We start from the raw sequence: 20651 nt of genomic DNA on the forward strand, positions 1-20651 counted from the left end.
ATCCTCATGGCTCAATATTCAACCAGAAAGCAGACATAAATAACAGGAAAAATAATACTAAGGAGATGCACTTTTTACAATAGTCAACCTTTTGATGTCAAAGGAAAACATTTATCCAAGGATAGTTGAGGAGAATTAGGGAAGAAGATGGAATAGAAATGGGAAATGTAGGGATATGTGGGATAAATGATTTTACATTGTGGAATATGCAAATCAATGACATGCAACTAAATGTGTAGAGTTTGTTCAAAAGAAAACTGATTTCCTCTGTATCCCTCACCTAATTCACAATAAAAGAAATACAGACCTAGATGGATGCTAATTGATGGAACAGTTAATTCCCATTTGATATTTTTTTAAATCAGTCCTGTTTTATTTACCATCATGTGTGCGTGTGTGTGGAGAAAAAGTGAGAGCAATAGTGAGAGCGAGACCCTGAAGCCAGGAAGATAGATTATGCATTGTTTAAACTACAAGTAGGACGTCCAGTCAAAATAGCTATATGAAAAGAGAGAGAAAGTCTCAATATATTCTAAATACATTTCCAATTTTTATTGAATAACACTTAAATATATGTTTATTAATCAAAACCATAAAGATACAAGAGTGAAGCATTTCAACATTCCCCTATTCACCACAGTTTTCTTTGGGTAACTGGTTCACTTACCTTTTCAACAAGCATGCAAGGTGATTGAAAATGCTGCGGTTGGTCAGGTCCATCTTAGTTCTCAAAGTGATGTCTTTGCTCTCTAACCTTTTAAAGAGGGAGGTTGTGTTTGTGTATGTGTGGGGGGAGTTGTCTTTTAAGTAGATTGCCTTACATAATATACCACTTGATTTCCTGACTGCTGCTTCCATGGCTAGTGACTGCAAATCCAAATAAAATAGAACCATTGCCCACTTTGGTCTGTTTCCTACCCTGATCCAACACAGTGGGAAAGGCCAATAGAACCCAGCCTCTCCAGAACCTCCCCATCGTGTAGCCCCCACCCTAATGTTCAGGGTTAGAAATTCATTATTTCCTATATCCCTCCCTTTATGTGGTCACCTGAGTCTGTGTTGTCCTAACTCCTTTTCCTGCACTTCCCTTCCCTATATTTGGTTCATTATCTTCTCTTCTTTAGATCTAACTCACCTTCCTTGCTCAGGGTCTAGCTACACTGTGTCTCTTCCTTATTGGGGAGTCTATTTTTACTGTTGTCTTCGTATGACTGAATGTCTTCTTATGATGGCAATGCCAGGACAGGTAAGAAAGCACCTTTGCACTATACATCTCTTTATTTGCTTCTTTCGCTTAGTCTTCTATTTGTTACTTGATGTACTTCGTTATCCTTTCCTTTGAAGGTTAGGTTCCCGAATTGTCATCTATATCTGTTTCACGCAGTTTCCTGGGTTTTAGATATACCAGGAAGGTATATACCAGGAAAGTAATTACTTCACCTTCCTCATCCACCCCCAACAGGGAACTTCATGAATGATAATATAGGCCATGGGTTATCAACTTTCTGTTATGGACCAACCACGATAAAGTGTATTACACACACTCCTCTCTTATAGACGATCTCATTACTAACAGTCTACATTTATGACAGTAGTAAACAAATCTATTTACTATATTAACAATGTATGTGTAGCAGTAACATACAGTACGTTGTGAAGTGAGACTAGCATTGGCTATGATTGTTAAGATTGTTAAGATGTGAACTTTGAAGGATCTCAATACCTGGTGGCGTGACAATTATATAAGGACATAATTTAGCTCTATATCTAAGTATTGTCCTGGACCCGAGTAAATTAGTATCTCTCTGCTAACTAGCAAGCAAATCCTGATAAAATCCATCCGTACAGTCGCATTTTCTTTTGGGGATCCGTCTCCCAAGACCCGCTTACCCCACAGCGCTTAGAACCTCTGAGTCCGCAAGGTTTGTGTCCAAAGGGCACACCTTCTACAAACCCTGTTGTTCTTCCTGCAGTCAAGCTGGAGCAATCTAGGGCTCCACCCCTTACCCCGTTATGCCTACAACTTTCAATGTGGCCCTTATGTGAACATCCCCCAACCAGTTCAGATGGGGCACCAAGTGCTGCCCGCGAGTCAGATGTCTGCTATCGAGATTCCTCAGGGATTTCGAGGCTCTGCTCCCATGCTGGTCTGTTTCACTCTGCTCTTGGTTTGTCCCCATGTGGGCTGGTCATGCTCCCAGCCTGGGTTCCTTTCTTCTTCTGCTGCTTCTTTTCTTTCTCTTTCTCTTTTGCTGTATGTCTATATAAGATAGGCAGGATAAACAATCCAAGGAGCTGGCAATGGAACAGAAGGTTTGGCGGGGGTGTGGGGCCAATAACGATGAGGACGGGAATAGCAAGGGATCCAGAAGTGATGGTGAGGAGGTGACGAGGGCCCAGCCTTCCTGGTCTTGTTTGATCAATTGAAAGGCATCCGAGAGAAACTACTGAGAGACAAACAATGGGTAAATATGATAGTGGGGCAGGAGGAAAGGAAAAAGAAATAGAGGAAGGAATAAGAAAGTATAAATTATATTTATAGTTGTAAATATAGACATGAATATATATAAATATATAAAGATAAGAATATTTATATAAATAGAATCCAGCCTCTACAGATCCTAGATATAAAATTTACAAATGTATATGTTTGTAAAGATATATATCTGGTCTTCACAACAAGATTGCTGAAGACAAAATATGTGCATAAGCAAGCGTGGTGAGGAAAGTTTGTGGTGCCCATATAGTAAAAGATATAGTGTCTGGTGTCTTAAAGCTTGAAGTTAAACAAGCAGCCATCTCTCAGGAAAGCAACAAAGCCCATATGGAAGAAGCACACTAGCCTGTGTGATCAAGAGGTGTCTATAGGAATAGGTATTAGAAATTCAAAAACAAGCAACTAAATTGAAGTGAAGGTGCATAGACAAAGTGGAGACCCAAACCCCACCTATAAGATAATTATCCTTCACAGAATGGCCACATGGACGGGATTATATATACAGGGTGCAGTATAGCACTGTGGAAACATATAACAATCCTCCAGTTCATTACTATTTACTCCCCCTACTATTAGTTTACCTCCTTAATCCTGTTAGACCTGCATAAGTTCATTTTTGTAATTAAGATTGTTCAATGCTTGAAATTCAAGATAGATAAATCCTTCAGGAATTGTAAAGGCATAATGATTCCTTGAGGGTAAAGAAAGGGAAGGTGGGGAGGGTAGGGAGTTATCATTGATAGAAATGATAACTAAAAAACCCCACTGAAGGGGAACAAACAACAGAATGGCAGATGAACAGATTCATTGGACGGTGTCAGATACAGGGGGTAGTGGGGTTGTGTAGATAAGTAACAATAATAACATTTGATATAATAACAAGGTTCCTTGGGGCTGGGCGTGGGGAGTAGTTAAATCTTTATACAAAGTGCAAGAAGAAAACCTGTTTTGAAAATGATGCTTGATGTTATTTGTCTATGGATTGTTATATCTGTAAAGCTCCCAAGAAAATGGGAAAACAGTTTATAGAAAATGGAATTGAAAATAATAGAATATTTCCATGTACTTTTGAAGCTACTCATATACATAAAGTCTCCTTACCCCATATTATTTATCTTCCCTTCCATCTCAGGTAATCAAAATATCTTTTTGGTCTGTTTTATATGTTTATACCTGTGTTAATCTAGATACTTTAGAGAAAAAAATCCACTGAAACTCATATGTATAAGAGAGAGTTTTATATAAAGGTTAAGTGCACATTAAGAAAACATCCCAACCCAGTGCTGCCCAAGCCCACAAGTCCAACATTAGTCCATATGTCCAACACCAATCCACAAAGTCCTCCTCCATCTCACAAAACAGACACAATGATGCCGACTGCAGGAAGAAAGCCAAATCAGTGACTGTGTAAGCATCTCAGCACTGGCAGGGATCTCCACACAGCTGCTCCAGCACCCAGGGCTGCATCGGGGTGGGTCCATGTAGCTTCTCCTTGAGGATGCCCTGCAGGAAGTGAGCCTTGCCAGCTGAAGCAGGAACTGGCTAAGGCAGCTGCACCCTGGTCCAACCATCAGAAAGCAAGAGACCTGAAAACTAGAAAGGCGGGCTCATGGAGCCATTTATCCCTCCACCCTTCAATTAATCCCACATGTGTTTATCAGCCAGATTGGCACAATAAACTACCTCAATACCCCCTAAGTATATATCTTTAAACAATAGATAATATTGCTTTGAGTGGTTTTTAAACATTGTGAGTAATCTGCTTTTATAAGGCATATTGTGAATAAAGCATATTAATTCTTTTTAAAAAAGGATGTAATTTGGCATTTATGTAGTGATATGATTATGTTCCACTTTGTGATCTGATGTAGTCAATCTCTGTTTTCACATAACACATATATTTGGGTAAAACCCTGATATTTAGAGCCTAATTATTGAAAATTCAGTCTGTGTATTGGTCAGTTTTCTTTATATTGAACTGCGACCTGCACTGCAGGTTGTAGTCTTTGATTTTTATTAGCAGATGCTTCAGGCCCTTCTTGCTTTCCGTCAGGAAGATGGTGTCGTATGCACAGTGAAGTTTGTTAACGAGCCTCCCTCCAATTCTGGTGCAGCATTCTTCACGCTTCTCATTTAACTTGCAAAGCATACAGATGGAATAAAAATGGTGAAAGGCTATAACCCTGAAACATACCATTCATAATTTGAAGTTTTGCAGTATTTTCTTGTTCAGTTTGAATGACTTGCTCCATAAACAATACTGTCAATACATGGAGACTTGTTTTTGCTAATACCGGAAGTGCAATTGGACTTTTTTTTTCAATATCATTGGCAGTTGATCATATGTTACCATATGGAACAAAAGCATTGTTTGATGTTCAACCAATTCAACCATACCACAAAGGAAAATCTTCTAACTAAATGTAAAAAATGAATTCCTAGAGCTTACTCATTTTTAAATCAATTTAGTAAGGTTTTAAGCTAACCTTTATTGAAATTTTCTACAAAAAAGTTAGCATTCTTTTAAACATTTAAACTAATTTAATTGGAAACAATATGCTTAGCATACACTTTGTAACTAGAAGTTTGATCTGAATGTTACATACTGAAAAGTATTGAAAGACTGCCATTGTAATGCATAATTTTCTCAAAATACTGAGAACATTTAAGGCAGGGAGAGAAAATAAACCAAAAGATAACCTGCCAGGGACAAATTTTCCAAAAATAAATGTCTATTTAATTGTAGATTTGTAGCTTTCAATGTTTTTATCTCTCCTTTTTGATGGCAAAGATATGATATAAACATAAATATGATAATGTCACTATTTTTTCTCTAAGATACATGGTGTAACATTCCTTTTTTTTATAAGTGTCCAGAATTTTAATTTTAATAAATAGCTTTCAAAAGCTTGCATTGAGGAACTGTATTGCATAGGTAGAGTCATTGCAAAGTGGACAGACGACAATTAGCAGGTTGAAGTTGGACAAATATGAGCAATTTGAAGTGGAAATTGCTTTAAACAAAGAAGAGCAGAGAAAACAACAAATCTACATGTTGGTGATAATTTACGTGGTCTGAGTATATATCATAATATAGATATACTAATATAGATATAGATGTATATTTACTGCAATTTAAATTTCAATGCAGGGTCATTTCAAAAAATAAAATCTCCGAGAACTTGGTATTTTCTTTTTTTTAGTCCCATTGAAGCAAATAGATATTTAAGAATTGCTGTGTTAAGGATTGAACTGTGTCCATAAAAAATACGTGTTGTAAACCCTAACCTCTATGTCTGTGGTTATAATCCCATTTGGTAATGTATTTTCTGTTATGTTACTTGGGGTGTATTTTAAATTAATCACTTACAAGAGTTAAAAAGAGATGAGGCAAGCAAACATAGGATAAAACATATGCCGAATCACATGGTTGCTCAGGCACCGATGCTCACAGAGACAAGGACTTTCTCCGGAGCCTCCCAATCTGTGAGAAAATAAATTTCTGTTTGTTAAACTCATCCACTTGTGATATTTCTGTTATAGCAACACTAGATAGCTAAGACATGTTATAATTGTTGTTTCCTTTGAAAATTTTATAGTTATTTCTAAAAATACCTATGCATACACCTGAGTTTAATGATTGATTAAAGTGTTTTTAAAGAAAGTTAGATTCTGTCTCTTTAATTTGTGGCACAAGCTCAAATATGTTTCTACCTAATCAACAGTAAAGTTAATTTCCATCTAAGGGTATTAACCAAGGATTCAGTAAGCTGCTTGTGTATGATTAAAAGTCTGGTGAGCCAAATCCGGTGAATGTGAATAGAAAGAATCCAGTCTTCTTAGCTAGACCTTAAAACACTAATCTTACTTTTTTGCTACAGAATGTAAGACACTTGCACAGTTTCTTGTAGTGCAGATGTTCCCATCAATAATAATTCCATTTTATATATTTTTTATTTTGGCTTTGTTTTAGATGAGAAGCAGTACATACAAAACAGACTACATTATCTGCTGTGAGTTTTCTGGGGAAACAAAACCAAGGGAGCTCCTACACAATCATTGAAGGAAGAGTTGAGAGTAAGTACAAATCCTCATTGACTAATACAGTAAATGGGTCTCTCATTGAAAGTGAGAACTGGAAAATAGAAGCAGGTGTAATGTGGTGGGAAGTCTGATTTTTGGTTTGGAAATCATTTAAGTATCAATAGCTAAACTACTTTTTACTTCTCCTCATCAATTTTTCCTATGATAAAATGTCACATGGCAAATAACATTCTATGAATGGAAGCATGTTACATTCACTTTATATTACATTGCCATAATTTATTTAAAATGTTTAAAAATTTTATACTTTACAGATTCTTCTAGTTTTCCTGTACATTTTATGATCACAATTTTTCTTCCATCTGTTTCTGTTTCTTAATATTTCATTCTTAGCACTTTTTTGCTTTGTGCTAAATCCTAGAAAACATTCGTTTTCTCTCCCAGTGGTGCTGATGGAGCTAAAATTTAATATGCACCATTCTAATGTATACTTATCTTCCATTTCATTTTACAAAACTCTATAGGGTATTTCCACTTGGGTGTCTTACTCTCAACTCAAAAATGACCCTGTTTTAAAAAAATGAACTCAACGTATTTGTTTCACCATCCAAATGGTTTTATTCTTATCACTGTTTAATTAATTGTTAAATATGTTTTTATTATCAAAAGTTAGAGATCATAAAATAATTTCTGCTGTGCTTTTATTCTCTGCACACAATATTTTTGGAGATAAATGAAGCCGTTTTTCTTTTCATTGCCAACTGGGACTATATCACACTTTAAGACGCTCTCTGCGCTATGGTGGTTTTCATTTGTGACACTCCATGCGATGGTTACTCTACAAAACCCTAGTGTAATGTCCTGGGGCCTGTTCCCCAGAAACCAGTAGAAGCATATTTTTGTGGGCAAATTTGCATTTTTAGTAGTTCCTTTTGCAGATGTAAATATAAGCCCTATTGCCTGATATTTATAAACTTCTTTCTTTAAGTTAATCTCTTGATCTTTATTCAGATTTATTCCTTGGATTGTGATTGTCTTTGTAAGAAATACTCAGCCTCATGGCTCCCTTTCTTAATATATCCAGTCTCCCAATTCACTAGCCATTTACATATAAAAATGAAGTCTTTGAAATTTGCTTTATTGAAACATTATAATTCTTCATCTCTGATTAGTCCCTAAATTTTTCATTGCATATCTCAAGCTCATTGTTCTTTCCTTTTTTCTATCCATGGGAAATGGCAAAAACTATGCTTGACCTTCTCTGAGTTTAGTAGGGAGAGGAATCCAAGTTAAATTTTATTAAGAAGGGCTATGTATCATCACTGCAATCAACTTTAGAACATTTTCTTCCTTCTTGTACCCATTGGTGTTGAATTCCATCTATTTCCCCTAGTGTTCCCTTTCGTGTCCACCAGTAATATTATTTCAGTTGTCTTTTTATGTTTTCATAAGTCCTTTCTTGTTCAAAATGCCTTTTCTCAGGCCTCCTGGTGGGCATATCTCTGGTCCTTGACCTTTCCGTCTTTAAGTCCCTTGATCTCCGCCTTGTTCTATGATCTTGGAAAACCACTGTCCTACCTTGTACTTGTTGAAGTACAGTTAAACTGCTGCTCGGGAGTGAGTAAGGCAAGACCTCGTTTCATGTACTTGAGACATGTTCTGAGGAGAGACCAGTCTCTAGATATGGACATCGTGCTTGGTAATGGGAAGGGGGGCAACAAAGAAGACTCCTTGTGAGATGAATTGACACAGTTCCTTTAGCAATGGGCTCAAACCTTCTAGCAGTTAAGACAGTGGAGTTGGACTGGGCAACGTTGGGTTCTGTTGTACATAAACGGTTTGCGATGAGCTTGAACCAACTTGACGGCATGTAACAACAACAAGAAACCCTTGTGGGTGTGTGTTACGTGTTGGATCACTAACTCCAAAGCCCACAGTTCAAACCCCCCAGCCACTCTGTAGAAGGAGGACGACACTGTTTGCTCCAGTGAAAAAATAAGTCTCAAAAAACCTAATGGAGATGGTTCTTAGTTAGAATTGAATAAATGGCAGTGAGATCATTGGACCTAGCTATATCTTTTTATATACATACATAAATACATACACAGATACACTGTTCTTTTCCCTATCGTTTTATTTGTAAGACATTGGGAAATAAGGAATGCCAGTGCAAAACTTTAAACATGATTAAATGTGATAGTGATGAAACTGTCAATAATATATTCATTCTAAATGAATATTTTTCTTCACCAGAGGTCAGTGTTATGCTTATATTGCAAGATAGACAAGCAGGACCACTTTCATTTGGTAGAATTTCCAAATATGAAATGAGAACTTCGATTACCATATCAACCACTTATGTTCCACTTCACTTTCCTTCAGCTCACCCTGGTACTCTAGCAAGGGTTATGAAAATCAGTGGTAAATAATTTGCCTAATTGAAGCATGCATCTCTTGCTTTTTGGCTCCAGAGTTCTCTTTCACTGCAGTCAGATCCTGCAAGCAATTGTGGCGTGCATGCCCAAAACAGGAAAGCTGCAGTTTACCACTTCTGTTATCCTTGTGGTATATAATCGTGAGGTGGCTTGGATTAAGAATAGGAGATATTCTCTAGTGGGAATGAGATCAGTTTTCCTACAGAAGCGACCGGATGAAAATTAATTCTTATATAACAGTGTCTTCCTTCTTGTTTTGGTCTGCTAAGGGACCCATTCCGTTCCCTGGAATCCCTTCCAAAATTGGCATCGATCCGTTACGCACTTACTGTAGCCTCTGCACTTAGAAAGACACTAAAATACACTTTTCTAATAAACTTAATTTTAAAATAGGTTTTAGAGAAGGAAGGAGCATGTTATGGTTTTTTCTGTATGCTGTGTTGTACACCTGATTTTATGGAGAACTTTAAAAATTATAAAAGAGAACCTCCTTATTAGATATCACCAAAGAAGGAATATATATTTCAAATAAATAATGAATAAAAATCAGCTGGCAATTTTCCGAAGGAAACACTAAGGGTATTCTTACTAAAATCTTACTAAAATCATGCATTTTAATGATACAAATGGTGACTTTGCTACAATTATCTTTTTAATAAATTTTTAAAATTTTACTTTATTTCCCTTTTAAAGATGACTATATTGGGGATTCTTGCAGCTCTTATAACAATTATATCAAACATGTTTGTACATATGTTGCCATCATTTAAAAATAAAATTTTTAAACATAAAATAAATTTTGAATAATAAAATAAACATAGCAAACTATTGATCCATCAGTTATTATCTATAAACTCTACATAATATCTAGTTAGACTAATAACACAAGAACAGCAGAGTTATTTCTTTTGGTAATCAATCTATGAAGCCTGCTATCTAGGTGTACACAAGGAAATCATTAACCTTTTCTTTTTGTATTTTTTTATGTGAAATAAATTTATTATTCACTTAATGAGGATTGCTAAGGGTCCTGGTGAGAATCCAGGGTTTCATTTACCTGTCTTTAAAAATATATTAGTATCTTGACTTTCAAGTTTAAATTCATAGATGATTTATTATTTCTAGATACAAAGGAAAATTACAAATAATTTCACTTAAACAGCATAAAAGTAACTAAGAAATTAGTTTTGAAATATATTTTGCCAACTTTTCATTAAGAACAAAATTACACAAATGTTTGTGAAAGAGATGCACGCATAACATTTTGAAAACAATGCACACATTCATATATCTTAAAAATTTACTTATTCCTAATTATATGTGACCATTGTACCAGACACTTAGTACACAGAAATGGATGAAATGTAGAATTTTCTCTCTAGGGGCTCATTATCTAGAGAGAGATATAGTAAGCATAATTATAAAAATGAGTGCCTTAATAATTTTATGAAGTTCGGTATGAAAGGACAGAGGAGTGACATTTCATAGATTTTTTTTCTGTGTTAACTTTTATATTTAATTAAATTTATTTTGTTTCAACAATCAGGGAGGGAGTGAAAGCATCTCCTATAATATCTCATATGCGGATGCAAAACTAAGATGCTTTATTGTTTAGTTCTTAGTTTATTTGCCCTATTTTTATATTGATTTTTTTCTAGTTATATGGTAATGATCATTTTTAATCTAGTCTTGGTTCATGCATTTAACAAACATATGGCTTTGTTGTTCATGATGATATTTATCCTGCAATATCAATATATCTTATTGGAAAGGGGAGAGATAGATAGGAAACTCAAATTCTAGTAATGATTCTGCAGTTATTTGTCAAATAACAAGCTCTCTGAAGCTCAATTTTCACTCCCTTGAAATAAAATCCCTTGAATATTCGATTTCAAAATGCTTTTCAACTTTTAAAACAGTCATTATACAGACTTTAAACAGAACTCTGCAAAAAAATGTTAATCAACATTAGTACAATGTCATGGAATTATGGGACTTTTAATTCTTATTTTCTGTAAGTATAAACATTTATCAGGGTCTAAGGATAACTTATGAATTATATTTATCTATAGTATATTGGGTATTGATCTTTTATGGTTCCAATTTGAACTCTAATCCCCATTTTGATCAGATACCTCTTTGATCGTTCTCATTTTTCTGATCATCATATACTTTGGGGGTGTTCTAGTGTCTAAAATGAATATGTAGAAAATGAAGCAGAGTTTCATTTGTAATGAAAATATTTAAGTGCTTTATTTAACAAATAAAATGGTACCCTAGAAATAAATATGAGTTACAAAGGAGGGAAGATATACATTTTTAACACATTATCTAAAATTTAGCTCAATTAAGTGGAGAGTATTAATCAGGATCAATTGATTTCTTTTCCTACATCTCATAAGTAATATGAAGGAAGAATTAAATTATTTGCTGAAAATGTAAATGACTGCTTTCAACCTGAGTAAAAATTTGTATTGACTTTCACTAGAAAAAAAAATTGTTATAAATATTATATGAATCTTATACTCTTAGACATGTCATTTAAAAAGGTCACAGTTGTACATTAGCTTTCATTCAGACATATCTTGACACACTTAGAAAATCTGCATGTCTGCATACAAATTTTCCATTTTGATGGAAATGTATAATGTACATTGATTTGAAAGACTAGTCATACATTTGTATAACTTCTTAACCTATATCCAAAGGAGAAAGCTGATTTATTTGACTGTTTTCATGAATTAAACACTTTGAAGATATAAATATATTTAATCAAATATGAAACTGACAGCATTTGTTTAGTGGTTATGCAATCGGCTGTGATCTGAAAAGCCTGTAGTTTGAAACCACCACTGGTCCAAGGGAAAAAGATAGGACTTGTTATTCTGGTGAACCGTTCCAGTCTCAGAAACCCACAGGGCAGTTCTAGCCTGCCCTCTAGGGATGTTGTGAGTCAGTATTGACTCGATGGCAGTTAAGAACGTGCAGAGATTCGTGATTTTAAATGAGTGCCATTTTTTCATTCTCAGACTATTCCAATGCCAAGGTTTGAAGGTTTCATTATGAATCCTCACTCATCAAGATGGCCAATACTAAGTCTACTCCAAACTCAAAGATTCACACTAAACTAAAGCAGGATATAAATTAATTCAATGAGTTAAAAATAAAGACAAATGCTCAATTAAAAAACATTCAGTCTTTACTTACTTACATGGTCAGGCTTCAAAGCCTAGGCCATTATGTGAAAACTTGCATTATCCAAAAATGGGATGAAATCAGAAGATCAAGTAAAGGATGACTGCATCATTCTTTAACTGCCGAATTATGATTGCCAAACCACTGAGGATCGGCGTGCAGCCAAATTGACACATAGCCTTGATTATCACAACTAGCTATTTCTTTGACTTTAGACTTTCATGTTCACATAGAGAATTGTTGGAAAGTAGATTTTTAAAAATATCATCATGAATGTAAAATCCTAAAAGTAGAGATAATAAGTGAGGAATAAGTGAAATTGCACCTTAAAATGTGGTCATGTATAACATTTGATTCTCAAGAGAAATAGATAATCTAATGTAGAGGTAATGCTTTTGTTGCTTTACAAATAGGCACATAGTAATCTTCAAGGGGCAAAAATAAAGAAACAAAAAACCCCAACTAATTAATGACCAAATATTATCTAGAGAAAAATGTTTAGAAATTTAGCAGACAATGAATAAATTCAAGAAAGCATACAAAATGATACAAATAGGACTATTGTGAATTCTGGATCTATATTCTATAATTTTTTCCTTGGAGTAATTTGATTGTCAATTTAACTCTAAATTTGAACAATAATGCCCATCTCACAGGGTTTGAATGAGGAATAAGTGTGTGATGTTAAAGAACAGAAATGCAGTTCTGTAGTCAAAGGTCCTAATACGGACTGTCTGTTCATTCTGGTCTCCACTGGAAACCCTTGACTTCCCTTTGTTTGCAGACAGGAATGAGGTGGAGAGATCCTCCAGTGCCCCTGTATGTGTCTGTCTGGTCGGCTTAAGGTAATAAGACGTCACAGAGAAGTGATCAGTTGTTTTGGGGTGTTTTTTTGTTTGTTTGTTTGTTTTTACAGTTTTATTGGCACTTCATCCACATATCATACAATTTAATAATTCAACCATTTCAAGAAGAGTTGTACAATCTTTATCACAATCAATATTAGAGCCTTTTCTTTTCTTTACCCCATACTCATTATTTTCATGTATTTTTTAATCCATTTTAGCAAAAATATATAAGATGTAATATTCATCAATTCAACAACTTCTACATGTATAATTCAGTGCCCATTGAATATATTCCTTGTTATTAGGTTTTAGATCCACACTACTCTGGTAGGGCTTCATTAACATAACAAAAGCCCCCATCTCCAGACAACATCAAATTTGGGGGCGTTAGGAGCTCTGTCAAAAACTTCAGTTGTTTGAACAACTCTGATTTTGATTTAGTTATTATTTTTTTTTAATTTTTAATCATTTTATTAGAGGCTCATACAATTCATCACAATCAAGAAACACATCAATTGTGTAAAGCACATTTGTACATCATTGCCCTCATTATTCTCAAAACATTTCCTCTCCACTTAAACCCCCGGCATCAAGTCCTCATTTTCCCCCTCCCTCCCCGTTCCCCCTCCCTCATGAACCCTTGATAATTTTTTTTTTTTAGTTTTATTATTATTTTTTTTAACATTTTTTTTTCTTAACATTTTATTAGGGGCTCATACAACTGTTATCCTAATCCATACACACATCTATTGTGTAAAGCGCATTTGTACATCGTTTCTCAAAACATTTTCTCTCCATTTAAACCCCTGACATTAGGTCCTCATTTTTCCCCTCCCTCCCTGCTCCCCCCTCCTGCATGAGCCCTTGATAGTTTATAAATGGGTATTTTGTCATATCTTGCCCTGTCCGACGTCTCCCTTCATCCACTTTTTGGTTGTCTGTCCCCCAGGGAGGAGGTCACACACAGTTCCATGTAATCGGTTCCCTCTTTCCTACCCATTCTCCCTTTACCCTCCCTGTTTTGCCACTCACACCACTGGTCCTATAGGGCTCATCCGTCCTGGATTCCCTGTATTTTCAGTTCCTATCTGTACCAGTGTACCTCCTCTGGTCTAGCCAGTCTTGCAAGATAGAATTCGAGTCATGGTAGTGGGAGCGGGGAGGAAACCTTTAGGAACTAGAGGAAGGTTGTATTTCTCATCATTGTTACATCGCACCCTGATTTAGTTATTATTTATATGTTAAACATTTTCATTTTTATAACACTTATATTAGAACTTAACCTATTATTATTTAGAGAGACTAGTCCCTGATTAGTAAAATAGAGGGTTAGTAAAAATGCAGGAAGACCTTCACTGACCTGGAATGGCACAGTGGCTGCCCAGGGGTTTCAAACACCACAATAATTGTGGGGATGGTTCAGTGCAGTGGTAGATGGGGCTGCTATGAGTCAGGACTAATTTGTGGGTACATGAGAACAGCAGAAACTTGGGCTCTTGGTTAGGAATAAATTATATAAAAATGAAAATGTTTTGTAGGTGCTTTAAATGTCTCTAATGATTAGATTCCTAGTGAGTAAAATGGGGGCACTCACACTGAAGCTTGCAAGTATTGAAAGAGAGAATATGCTGAATAATCTCAGGGTAGAGAGTTATTGAGTTATCATAAGCACACATTTGTTATATTTGTACACAATATGCACATTTCTGGATCTCAATTCTAGAAGACTGCAATTACTAGAAATGTCAAATCTCAGACATCTTGTAGCCTACTTCTCTGAACCCTCTAGTGGTGGTGTTAAACTGAGCCTATGATATTTCACCAGTTTGTGAAGTTTGACATTTTTAAAAACATTCTGACCAGCTCTGCATGATTCCTGTATTCTCACCAGCACACTCTGACAAATAAAAAACAGGGACGACAAACAGGTTTCTTGCACTCACTCATGACACCACTTGCCTGAGTCTCCTTTGAGTGTTCACCTAGCCCAGTGATTCTCAACCTTCCTCATGCTGCGACCCTTTAATACAGTTCATGTTGTGGTGACCCCCCAACCATAAAATATTTTCGTTGCTACTTCATAACTGTAATTTTGCTACTGTTATGAATTGGGCGACCCCTGTGAAAAGATTGTTGACCCCCCAACCTTAAAATATTTTCGTTGCTACTTCATAACTGTAATTTTGCTACTGTTATGAATTGGGCGACCCCTGTGAAAAGATTGTTCAACCCCCAAAGGGGTCGCAACCCACAGGTTGAGAACCGTTGATCTGGATTTTTCACCACGTTCTGATAATCTTAGTTTGGATTTTGATCTACTACTCATTCCTGATATGACTCATTGCTATTTTCCCACCTTGCTTCCCTCTGGTCCTACAATTTAGAATTGTCTTTCCTCCCCTCGACTTAACTATCCTGCCAATAAATGTCCTCAATGTTCTAACCCTTGAAAAGGTACACACTAAATTCTTTAGATTATGCTTATGCTGAGCACACTTTAGTTTTGTGAGAAGAATTTAATTATTTGAATTATTTACCTTTTAACAAAAAAAGCATTAAAAACCCCACTAATATTTTTAGTTTGACTTGCAAGCAGAAATCAGTAAGCGACTCTAAACAAATACCAAACTCACTACTCCTATACTGCTCTACTTAGTTATGATCCTACCTATACTTTATCCATGTTTCCGGAATCCTTGAAGGGATTATATAACAATCTTTTATTTCAATAAACCTTACCTGCTCCAACTTATAAAACAAACAAAACATCATTCTTACTGTTTGTGCCGGGGCCTGATAGCTGTACCAGGGGAATTAATTCTTTATTACATAGCACCTCTTTTTATGGTTTCCTGATTCACATTGCTCAAGATAATTTGAAGAGTTTTTTTCTTAGAAAGGTTTTATATATATATATCCTTTATATAGATAGATGATAGATAGATAGTTATAGTTATTGTTGATGTTAGGTGACAATGAAACAATTTCCACTCATAATGACTATGTAACAGAACTGTAGACCATAAGTGTTTTTAAACTGTAATCTTTGTATGAGCAGAGAGCTTATTACATTTCGGTATAATCCTAGAGTTAAAGGAAAAACTGGATTTCCTAACCTTGTAATGAAATCTCTTGGTTCATATAAGCTATATGTTATAAACTTTGCTATAATCACTTCATCCCTCACCTTCGGCACTTCTCCCTAGCATGTTTACCTGGAGAGCAAAGTCTGCCTGACCTTTCGAGCTGTGCTGGTGTCTTAAGTATTGGCTAGGGCTGCACACTTAGAGTGACCTGTCTCTGTGATTTCATCAACTCAACTGAACTCTTTGACTCTGGAAACCATTTTTCTTTTTATTTGGATTTTTAGCATTAGAGCACATCTCTCTGCTGACCAGGTGTCCCACGCTATCCATCTCATCAAAATCTATAGCTTTTCATTCTCCATCAAGTTACTGGGCTTGCTTTTCCCCATATTGCCTGATCTGGTCAACATTCATAACCTATACATGATTCAGAAAATGATATGAAGTTTATAAAAACGGTTGAAATATTTACCCACCAGAATATAGCACTTTTTCTCTTTTAACTAAATATAACACATTTAGATCCCAATAGATATATTCAGAAAATAAAATTTCTAAAACTCTAGTTATTTGATAAATTGTGTTGATAATTTAGTATTTAATTGTTACCTTTTTTTGCTTTCCTTGACATGCATGCTAAATAGAATTTTATTCTTTTATTTATTATTAGGTAAACTTTAAACTTTGAATGACAGAATTTGCATTGTTTTACAAACTAGGAGGTTATTGAAATCCTTTATACTGCTTTGATTTATCTCCTATTTTAAAACAATTTTTTATTCTTCATTATTAAGTATTCATTAAAATGGAATATCATAACATTTCAATTTTATTAAATAGTATCATGTCACGCAAAGGTTATCAAAGATGAAAAGTAGAAGATATATTCTTCACTATGTATTTTTGAATACCGTATATACTCGAGTATAAGCCGACCCGAATATCAGCTGATGCACCTTATTTTACCACAAAAACTTCATAAAAATGTGCTGAAAAACTTGGCTTATTCACGAATATAATCAGTAAGTCCATTTTCTGTTACAGTCTTTTTTTTTCTTTTTCTGTTACTGTCTTTAATCAAAGCTCACCATAATTAGAAAGAAATGAATACATTACTTCTCTTAACACAAACTTGGCTATTGGATAAGAAGATCTGGGCTACAAAATTTACATGGAGAGAATTTGAATTTTATCACACGTTGATAAGATAATAAAATCTTCCTCCTGATACTGCTGACTGTAAGAAAAAAATAAATTGCTAAGTAGACTACATGCGATATAACATCTTTCAAAAAATCATGACTTGGGAATTCAAATTATAAAGAGAAAATATTAATTCATGCATTTCTTCAGTGTTGGTCTTACTTTTACTTCATGTTGCCATAAATGAAATGAAGGAGCCAGAGTATTACAAATACAGTGTCCTTGAATTTTAATTGTGAAGCAGCGCATACTATTAGGTAATGTACAGAATACATTTTTCCGATTTAGTCTGATAACCACAGGGTTAGGAGTTTGAAGCTGTCTGCTGATCCAAAAAGGAAAGCTCAAACCTTTTGCACTTAGAGAGAGTTACAGCTTTGGAAACCCAAGAGGTACGTCCACCTCGCTGTACAGGGCCGCTATGAGTTGGATCCAACTACAGTAATTGGGAGTGAGTTAATTTGTTTCATCATACTTCAGAATTCATGACTGTATAATATTTTTTAAAGGAAAGAAAAGATTCAGATTATTTATGTGTTTATTGCATATAAGATACTAGATAGCCATTCTTGAATTACTTCAAGAAATTAATATGTATACTAAAAATTATTATAAAATGCATGCAAAAACCCAGAAAGACTGAAAAATAAAACAAAAAAAGCAGTTTGAATCTTAATAGACTTATTATATCTTAAAGAAAATTTACCTACTCTTGATCTCAATTTGACCCGGAATGTAAAAAGAAACAAACACATGAATAGAAAACACTACCTGAACTTAGTAAATCAAAGAACAGCTTATTACTCTCTGTGTAAATAAAGTATACTTCTTTAAAAAGTTTATTCATCCTCTCTGTATTCCAGGATAGATGTTTACATTGATTTGGAGTTTAACCTTGAGTGATTTAAGGTACATGTTTAATGGTGGAATCGGTGAATGAGTTTAGCCAATTTTTGCAAATACAGAGTTCTTTAATAAGTTCTTTATTTTGCTCAATTGTGGGATGCATTTTCCTGAAGAAGGCTATTTGAGCATTATTTTGAAATATTCAAATCTGGAAAATTTCTGATGCACCATTAAGTTATTGATTAGTTTTCAGAAGCATCTTCCTGAGTAAATTACACACGCACACATACACAATCACACAAACAGGGCTGAATCGTAAACTTAGGTTGAAGAGGACAGTCTTTATTAGTCTTGGTTGTTAAACTATGTTGATACCAAAATGTTGAGGATTATTCAATAACTTTGAGAGGTTTGGGGTTTTATTAAACTTCTATTTTGCTAATAGCCTGGTACTGTTTGCAGGTTGTGTCAGGAAACGTGGGATTTCTGGGTCAGAGGATGTCCCAGGTAGTCCACAAATTACGATACATAAGAGTTACAACAAATGATACCTGTGACTATTTAAGGTTTGCTGTTGTTTCATACACCGTGTTGTTAGTAAAATGAATTACATACGAGATTGCAGCACCCTAATTTGCTCCTGTTCTCGTTCTCAGATGTTTTCTTGAAGATGATCAGTTTTTTGGTTTTTAAAATGTTACAGTGAAGGGATTCACTCACGTGTTTTCTCCTTTAAATATGGGGCTTCGGTTACTTGAAAACATAGACACAACTGCTGATTGGTTTGGTAAGTCAGTAGGCAGATTTTCGAGCAGCGAACTGGTAAGGCAGAATCTATGAAGTATAAAGAGCAAGTGACCACATAGACACATCTCACTAATTTTTATGACTGGCAACCAACACTATTATTTTCTCTAGTAATACTACAGATGGCCAGTGCCATCCATCAGTGGAGCTATTACCACACCTGACTGATTCAAACGTCGCCAACTCTGATCCATCGTCATTGTTGTCATGGCTCGTGTTTGAACCCGTTGTTCGGGCAGTTGTGTCAATCCATCAGTTGAGGACCTTCCTCTTTCTTTCTCTCTGCATTACCAAACATCAGGTCCTTTTCCAGCGATTAGTACCCCCCGACAACATGTTCACAGTGTCTGAGACCATATCTTGCCATTTTTGATACTAATATTTTTATGATTTATGCATTTTCTCCGTATGTGGATATTAAGATGTAGTGGTGCTTTTAAATGCAATGTTTCCTGTCCTGAAAGAGAAATAAAAATTGATTTTTAAAATATTACTAATGAAAGAAAATGATAGGTAACCAAATGAAGTATTTGAAATGTCAGAAATTACTTACGGAGTCTTTGACAGGGAATCCATGTGAAAATTGGAGACTACCTGCACTGTTCTTGAAAAATAAAAAAGAGTAAGTGGGGCAATTCTGTACTGAGCATTAAAGAGGCACTGGGGGGCCGGAGGTGGCAATGGGTCTAGTGTGCAGAATGGAGAATGACAAGAGAGACTGTGATGCGACCTTGTCTACAGAGGATTGGATGATGTCAGAAGAACATTGAGGTTGGAGGCTTTTACTACTTTTGTGTAAAAGTAAAAGTGTTCCTTGTTTTAGAAGGTGGAGGGGTCACCACCTAATTGTACAATGCCGTGTTGCAAACACCGCCCTGAAAAATGGCCAAGGTAAAAAGCATTTAAAACATTGTATTTTTAGCACACAAAAGTATGTGGTTCATAGCAGTTGTCTTCCCCAAATCCTTAGCCTGACACTTTCTTGACTAAATGAACATTTCGTAAGATTATACCACTCTGTTCATCATTCAGATTAATCTCATCAACAGCAGTTACTATTAAATTAATTTTATTTGTCTCAAGAAATATTGAATTAAAGATAATATCAGTCGGACTACAGGCAACAGCACAAGGGGCCAATCTGCAATATTGACTTCAGGTATGCCCCTAGGTTTCTCCAGCTCCTAATTCAATTCCAGACTCAGCGGACTGTGAGTAAGTTCCAGAAGAAATTAGTAGATCTCATTTTAGATAGCCAAGATTTATTAAAAAGCAGGCTAAAATCCATGACAATTTTGTTCAATATTTTTAATCCACTGGAATAATGAAAGATCATTCAGACTTCCATTTCCTACACAAATACAGATTCTTCTTCAGCCCTAATGAATATCTTAATGTTCTTTGACAATAACTATAAAAATATTACTGAGAAAAAAATTAAAACACATTTTTAAGATACACACTACTATAAGTTAACTTTAGAAGTACGTACATTTGATGTGATTGCTCATCAATTTATAGCCAATGGAAACAGAAAACCATGCTGTTTCTAAGCATATGTAATAATAACAATGAGTGGCTAAAGTTATTATTTTTTAATTAAGATTTTCACAAAAAGTTTGTATTTGCAATAAATGTGTACATATAATTTTTATAGAAAGCAATATTTTGATACATGTTTTTTGAATTT

General features: G+C 35.0%; 1 long non-coding RNA gene across 1 annotated transcript in view; it reads left to right on the top strand.

Moving 5' to 3' along the window:
- The window catches only part of LOC123522486, a 95414-nt gene that overhangs the window by 38574 nt on the left and 36189 nt on the right, over positions 1-20651 (top strand). The window contains exon 2 of the long non-coding RNA XR_006680747.1: positions 6471-6574. This is a non-coding gene — a long non-coding RNA (uncharacterized LOC123522486). The remainder of the gene's footprint in view (positions 1-6470; positions 6575-20651) is intronic.

This window comes from Echinops telfairi, unplaced genomic scaffold (genome assembly GCF_000313985.2).
Source record: "Echinops telfairi isolate 266 unplaced genomic scaffold, ASM31398v2 ScPeMD7_3;HRSCAF=10, whole genome shotgun sequence".
Lineage (NCBI taxonomy): Eukaryota > Metazoa > Chordata > Mammalia > Afrosoricida > Tenrecidae > Echinops > Echinops telfairi.